Source organism: Myotis brandtii, unplaced genomic scaffold (genome assembly GCF_000412655.1).
Source record: "Myotis brandtii unplaced genomic scaffold, ASM41265v1 scaffold919, whole genome shotgun sequence".
Lineage (NCBI taxonomy): Eukaryota > Metazoa > Chordata > Mammalia > Chiroptera > Vespertilionidae > Myotis > Myotis brandtii.
In genome coordinates, this window is record NW_005371786.1 from 588477 (window position 1) to 596602 (window position 8126).

Consider the following 8126-nt stretch of genomic DNA (forward strand, 5'->3'; position numbering starts at 1 on the left):
TAGCTCAGGTTTCAAAATGGCATAAATGCAAGAATGGACTAGAGAAATAAAAATAAAATCTATTCCTTCTATTCATACTGAAACATTATGAGAGGAGAGAGTGTGCTAACTTTTTCCCAAAGCTATCCTAAGCACTAACTACCAACATTTTCAAAGGAAATAACATTTTATGTTTTCCTGGCTCTTCAATAATGTCAGACCAAAAAGTTTAACAGAGGTACAGTTAGATGACCTAGTTCTTGTTTATGCTTTAAGTTCTGAATGGTAGATTTCATATGACCAGAACACTAACTATTGTCAATATTGTCTTATTTACTCTGGGTAAATTTGCATTTGTGGCCATCATAATAGAAGCAGAGTAAGAACCTTTGTGGGAGCCACTAGAAGTTATTTGCAGGCAGCAGGATGAAGGATGCGGTGCCATGAGTAATGATGTGATTAGCATTAAGTAAGCGGTATGGAGGAACTAGAGGCAAGTGGTGGTGTGGTTTTCGATGAAACCAGGTTCCAAACAGCCATGCCATGTAATGACATGTAATAACAGTGTTGCTGCCAATTCCCTAGAGTAGGAGATATGAAATTAGCCAGTTGTGACATGTTGGGTCATAACACAAAGACTCCTGGAGCTAAACAACCAGAGATAATACCTTCACTCTACTCAGTCTTCCTGCGCACTGATGAGACAATAAAGACAAGAGCATCTCTTCTCTACACATTATTCTAAATCTATTCTCATGCCCCTGTGAATTTTGTATTAGATTTTTAAATCAAATTGTTTATATTGACAGGATACCCAGAAAATTTATTTTCCAGAGACCCAACACTACCTAGGATGGGCCTGACATCCTTTACCTAGTTTTGAGGTGAGAAATTTGTCAATTATTATTAATCTCTCTCTCTCTCTCTCTCTCTCTCTCTCTCTCCTTACCTCATTTCAGGTCTCTTTTCCAAGTAGATCTCAAATTCAGCCATTCTCTCCTAACTTCCCATTATCTTATCCTACACTGTAGTGTTCACCTATTAACTGTTCCTCATCTGACCATGTTTTGCCCCATGTTTTGCCCATATTCCATACTGTAGTGAATAAACTTGATCTTGTCACTCTAATGCTTAAAATATTTTTCAATTGTCATTTATAAAAAAAAGGCTAACTTTATTTTTTCTTTTAAATCCTCACCCAATGATATGTTTTTATTGATTTTAGAGAGAGAAGAAGGGTGGGAGGGAGAGAGAGAGAGAGAGAGAGAGAGAAACATCAGGTGGGTTGCCTCTCATACTTGCCCCGACTGTGGATAGAACCAACAGCCTAGGTATATGCCCTGACCTAAAATCAAACCCGAAACCCTTGGGAGCAGAATCCTTTTTTGAAGTAGATTTAGAAGATCTATAGATTTAGAGGTGACTAATCAACAAAAGTGTAGTTCAGTGTTTTGTTTGTGTGTTTGTTTTTAATGTGTTTTATGCTGAGGGGTGGAGAGAGAAAGGAATAAAGCAGGAGGAAGACTTGTAGCTCAGGGCAGCTGTGGGACTTCTGGGAGAGGGAGCATAGTTGTAAGAAAAAATAAAATTTAGAATATTCAAATGTTGAGGGTGAAGAGCTAGAAAACAAGATGAGGTTCATGGTTTGGGAGTAAGTTTTGGAGGAGGTGAGAGAGAGTTCTATCCAGAGTATAAAGAGCACAAGTAAGAGGGCTGGTCATTGACAGGGAACATTCTTCTACTTAAAAGAAGGGACAGAGAAAGGGATGAGTGTACATAGAGGAGATTTTGCTGATTAAAAATTAGTTTTGGCCCAGCTGGCATGACTCAGTGGTTGAGCCTATGAACCAGGAGGTCACCATTCGATTCCCCATTGGGGCACATGCCCGAGTTGTGTGCTTGATCCCCAGGTGCAGGAGGCAGCCGATCAGTGATTCTCTCTCATCATTGATGTTTCTATCTCTCTATCCCTCTCCTTCTTCTTCCTCTATCTCTGAAATCGATAAAAATATATTTTGGTTTGATGGTGTTCATTGTTTCTGGATCATGTAAGACTGAAGCACAAACGTAAAGTGTAAGGCTCAGTCATGAGGTAAGTAAAAAAGGTTTGAAGTAGTAACTTCCAGATGTGGCTGCTGGTTTGAATTAAGAAACAGTAAGTTTCAAGGCTGAGCATCAAGACCTGTGAACATTAGGGACTAATAATTAAGGGTTAATCACTCTACTCTTTTGAGTCATTTTCTTCACTTGGCTCAGCAACTAAGATGCATACATTGAGAAGATTGTCCAGAGCTGGTTGAACTTGAGTTTTCAAGGTTTGGGCAAAAGTTAACTTGATGTTATGATCCATGATATTTATATGATTAGGAATTGAAATGTATATGGCAGGATATGACAGAATAAGGACAGATAGAGGTGTCAATGAGATGTCCTTAAGACAGGAATCGTGATTCAAGAAAGAAGCATAGGAACTTAAGATTGAACATGAAATTCATGGATTGGAGATTAATTGTATTAATAGATTAAATGGATTGGAGCAATCCCACCTTGATATATGACTGAACTTCTGGAGGCAGTGGTTCAGGGGGATTCAAGGAGATGGGTAAACAAAGGAATGTGAAACTAAAGTCCTCATACATATGAGGCTGACTTTAGAAGTTCTGAAATTTGATGACTCGATTCATCAAATATGTCAGCATATTCATAAAATATTTTGAAGTACATGTTTTTTTAAAAGAAATAATCTAATCTTTTAAATTAATCTATCCATGTCCTTACACCACTCTATTAAGAATAGTTTGCATAGAGATTAACATTTTATATTCATGGTTTGTCTTTGGAATCTTTTCAAACATAAGATTAATATAATCATCTCTTTCATCTATGGCTTTACTCCAGACCTCAGAGAATTAAATTCATTTAATTAATAGATTATTCAGTATTCATAGGAAGACTTCCTTGAAAGTAGAAATAAATTCTCTTTCATGGATAGGATGATTAACCTAGCCTTAAAATATTAAGATGTACCAAATGTGTGAGATTCATGAAAAAATACTCAAATAAAAATATGTTTGAATCAGACAAGTGAAGAAGAAATTTTAAATTTTCTTTACAAAATCTATGACATTTTTATTTAAAAATTAATTACATGAGCAATGCATAATGTCAGCAAGATGGCAGAATGAAAAGTTTTAGCTCTCATTTCCCCTCCCCCCCCCCAGAAACACAGATTTAATAATGACTTAATAACAAAATACCTATCTGTGAAATTGAGAAACCAGTTAAGAATTTACCGTACATCAGAGTATAAGAAAATTGAGATTAGTGGCACTGAGACATGTAAAGAGAGCAATTTAATTTTAACTACAATTTTACTCTCCTGCAAGCTGGCCCTGATTCAGGAGGAGCAGATTGGGGTCAACATCTCAATAGCATTTTTTACAGAAATACAGAAAGCAATCCTAAAATTTGTATGGAATCACAAAAGACCCTGAATAGTTAAAGAAATCTTGAAAAAGAATCAAGCTGGAGGTATCACATTTCCTGATTTCAAAATACACTACAAAGCTGTAGTAATTAAAACAATAGGGTACTGGCATCAAAACAGACATATGGACATTACAGAACAGAATGGAGAACTGAAAAATAAACCCATTCATATACGGTCAGCTGATCTTCAAGAAGGATGCTAAGAATTCACAATGGGGGAAGAACAGTCTCTTCAGCAAATGGTCCTGGAAATCAATGTCCACATTCAAGGAAAAAAACATGTCTCTTACCTTATACCATACACATAAACCACCCCAAATTAGTGAAAGATTTGGAATTATAAAACTCCCTAAACAAAAACAAACAGGTAAAACTTCATGAAATTGGGTTTGGCAATTATTTATTGTATACAACAGGAAAAGCACAAGCAAGAAAAGCAAAACTAGCTCTAACCGGTTTGGCTCAGTAGATAAAGCGTAGGCCTGCAGACTGAAGGGTCCCAGGTTCGATTCAGGTCAAGGGCATGTACCTTGGTTGTAGGCACATCTCCAGTAGGGGGTGTGCAGGAGGCAGCTGATCGATGTTTCTCTCTCATCGATGTTTCTAACTCTCTATCCCTCTCCCTTCCTCTCTGTAAAAAAAAAAAAAAAAAAATCAATAAAAATATATTTAAAAGAAAAGCAAAACTAGACATGTGGAACTACATCAAACTAAAAAGCTTCCGCACAGCCAAGGGAACAATTTAAAGACAGCTTACAGAATGGGAGAAAATATTTACAAACTATATATTTCATAAGGGATTAATATCCAAAATATATTAGGAAGTCCTAAAATCAATAACAAGTAAACAAATAACCTAATTTAAAATGGGCAAAGGACTTAAGTAGACCTTTCTCCTGAGAATATACAAATGGCTTAAAGTATGTTTTTAATACTGCTAATTATATGGGAAATGCAATTCAAAACCACAATGAGATGTCACACCTGTTAGGATGGCTATTATTTTTTTTTTAAAGTAGATATTGGCAAGGATTTAGAAAATTGGAACCCTTGTACATTGTTGGTGGTAAAGCAGGATAGTAATTCCACAACACATTAAAAATAAGATTACCATATGATCCAGAATCCCAAACAAGGATCTCAAACAGATATATGGCACATTTCTGTTCATTGCAGCATTATGAACAGTAACCAATATTTGGAAACAACCTAAATGTCCATCAACAGATAAAATGTGTATATACATGCAATAGAATATAATTTAGTCTTAATAAAGGAGACATATGTAATGCTTTCAACAATAAAGAATTATTTTTTAAAAATAATAAAGTAAAGGGTATCCTTCCTTATGTGACAACATGAATCAATCTAGAGGATATTATGCTAGGTGGAGTAAGCCAGCCACAGAAGGATAAGTACTTCATGATTCCAATTATATGAGGTATCTACAAGAGTAGAACATGTAGACACAGAGATTAGAATGGTGGTTTCCAGGGACTGGGAGGGGGAAGTTGTTAAGCACGTATAAAATATCAGTTATGCAAAATAAATAAGTACAACTTTCTGCCTATAGTTACAATACTGTAGCATGCTCTTAAAATTTTGTTAAGAGGCTAGATGTCACCCTAGCTGGTTTTGCTCATTGGATAGAGTGTCAGCCTGAGGACTGAAGGATCCCAGTTTCGATTCCGGCCAAGGGCACATGCCTGGGTTGCAGGCTCAATCCTCAGTAGGGAGCTTGCAGGAGGCAGCTGGTCAATGATTCTCTCTCAACATTGATGTTTCTGTCTCTCTCCCTTCCTCTCTGATACCAATGAAAATATATTTTTTTAAAAAAGAGGATCGATGTCATGCTGAGCTCTTACCACAATAATAAACAACCAAATCAATAAAGTTATAGTATATTTGAAATGGCATGCTTTAGTAACTCAACCACCTCCTAGAGGTAATTATTTTGTATTTATCCTACTAGTCTTTTTTCCCTTTTGAAAAGTTATTTTTATTGTAAGACATGAAGATTCTTGGAAATATATATAAAAATTTTTAAAGAAAAAATGAAAATCCTTTATGTTAATCAATTTGCTATAATCAACAACAAATGTGTTATGCTTGTTTCCGCTCACTAACTTTCATAAGCATAATTGATTGCTATACAATATTTCATCATATAGATTTATCAGCATGTGTCATTTTTTTCTCCTATTTGTCATTTGTTTAATTTGACTTTTACATTTGGGGAATATTGGCACAGGAAACAGAAGCCAGAATCCTGAGGCATGGAGAGCTGTTTAAACTGTGCAAAGTACTATCATGTATGATCATCGCTTCCCTACACTTTAGAAAGAACTAAGAGCACATGATAAAATAGAATGATTTTAAATGTTGGGAGAAGTGTTTAATGAGTAGCGAAGCATTAAAGATTAAATTGGCTTACTATAGAGTTTACTTGTTCTCTGGTGATATGCCCACTTTAGAAGCTCATTAGTGTCACTCAAGTACTTTGCTGAGGTGGTGAGTTTCTCATTACATTTTTGGAATCACCTTATGTACAAGTAAACAAAAAACATCATATATTTCTACTTGCTCATACCCACAAGGGATACATCCAAGCATGGAATGTGTAGGACCTTTCATCTGAAAAATTAGTATGCTTTATTTTTTAAATTTTATTAAATTATTGGGGTGACATTGGTTAATAAAATTATATAGGTTTCAAGTGTTCAATTCTAGAGCACATTATCTGTATATTGCATTGTGAATATACTTTCCTTTGAAACTCAAGTCTCCTTTCATCACCATATAACTACCCCCCTCCCCCACTGCCCTTTTGGTCTGGTAACCACCACACTGTTTTCTGAGTCTATGAGTTTTTATTAGTTTGTTTGTATTTTTGTTTATTTTTTGCTTTCAGTTTTATATCCCACCTATGAGTGAAATCATATGGTTGTTGACTTTTTCTGTCTGACTTATTTCTCTTAGCATTATATTCTGAAGAACTAGTCATGTTGTTGCAAATGGCAGTATCTGATCTTCTTTTATGGCTGATTAGTATATATGTACCACATCTTCTTTAGTCAATCCTCTCTCAAAGGACACTCTGGTTGTTTTCATGTCTTCGTCACTGTGCATAATGCTATAATGAACAGAAGAATACATAAATCTTTTTAAATAAATGTTTTTAATTGGGAGGGGGGTAGATAGCCAGTAGAGGGGCTGTTGGGTCATATGGTAACTCTATTAATATTTTCAGTAACCTCATTCTGTTTTCCATAGTGTAAATTGTACCAATTTACTTTCCCACCAGCATTATATGAGGGTTCCTTTTTCTCCACAATCTCTCCAACACTTATTATTACTTGTCTTGTTGATAATAGCCATTCTAACAGGCATGAGGTGCTATTTTATTATAGTTTTTTTTTTTGCATTCCCCTAATAGTTAGTTCAAATATGTAAAATCAGAGGGGGAGTTTTAGTTTATTTAGCACAACAGTGGAAGAAAAAGAAACTTATGGTGCCTGTGAGGGGAATGCCAATTAGAAACTAACCAAGTTTCCCACAATTTCCTGATATGTTTGTGTTGAACACATACCATGGAAATTGAGGGCAGTAGAGCATGAGACTGAAAATTGAGAGAGTGGCTTAAAGTGTACATGGAATTGTTTGAGTGTTGAGTTCTCCCCTTCATCCTCAGCACCTTAGACTTTTCCCTCTCCCACTGAGCAGTTGGTTGAACACCTGGATGAGAAGGGCCGATTGTAATTAAGTTTAGGATAAGTCAAAAGTTATATGTGGGTTTTGGACTGGGGTGGGGTCATTGCCCCTACTTCTCTTATTGTTCACAGGTCAACTCTATATATAATGAGGAAGAGAAAGTAAGTCTTATTTCTTCATCCATTCATTGATTCATTTGTTCATTCATTCAATAAGTATGTCTTTTTTTATGATCTGTGTGTGTGTATGTGTGTGTGTGTGTGTGCGTGTGTATGTGCTGTGTATGGTGCATTGAGTTGAAGAGAACAAGAAAACAGACATAACACTTTCTCTCCTCTACCTCAGCCTCACTCTGAAGAGTGAATTGTCACCTAAGCAGTGCCAGTCACATCTGTCCTGGTAGGTAGACATTTGCTACCGCAGGTGGCCCATAGAGGTTAGAACTTCATGAGCACTTGCTCTTCTTAAATCAGCCAGAAAATGAGACTTTTAATTTGAGGTAAGAAAAGTATTTTGAAGATAATAAGAGATTCATTCATTTTTTTTCTGAGTATACTATGTTCAAAGCCAAGAGCTTTAACTTCTTTTATTCAGGCTATGTTAAATACAAACACTAAGTTGTAATTTGATGTTATTGTTGCCTCCAGAACTTCAAAGAGCACTTCTTTGGCAACAAGAGGAGTTTATTAACAAGTATAAACATATGGTGTGATATCCTTGCTGTTTTTAACTTTTTTTTAAAAAAAAATTACATTTTGCAATGTGGGAAAACACATGCCAGATTCTCAGCAACTTGTTTGTGAGAAATAGAAAAACTTACACCTACGTTCTTTTAACTCTTCTCCCTATTTTGGTCATTATATTTGCAGATATGAGTCACAAAAGTCTATATCATCTGGAGACAAGGAAAATAAGAATAACGTTTTTCTGTGTGTGGGTGGGGGGGG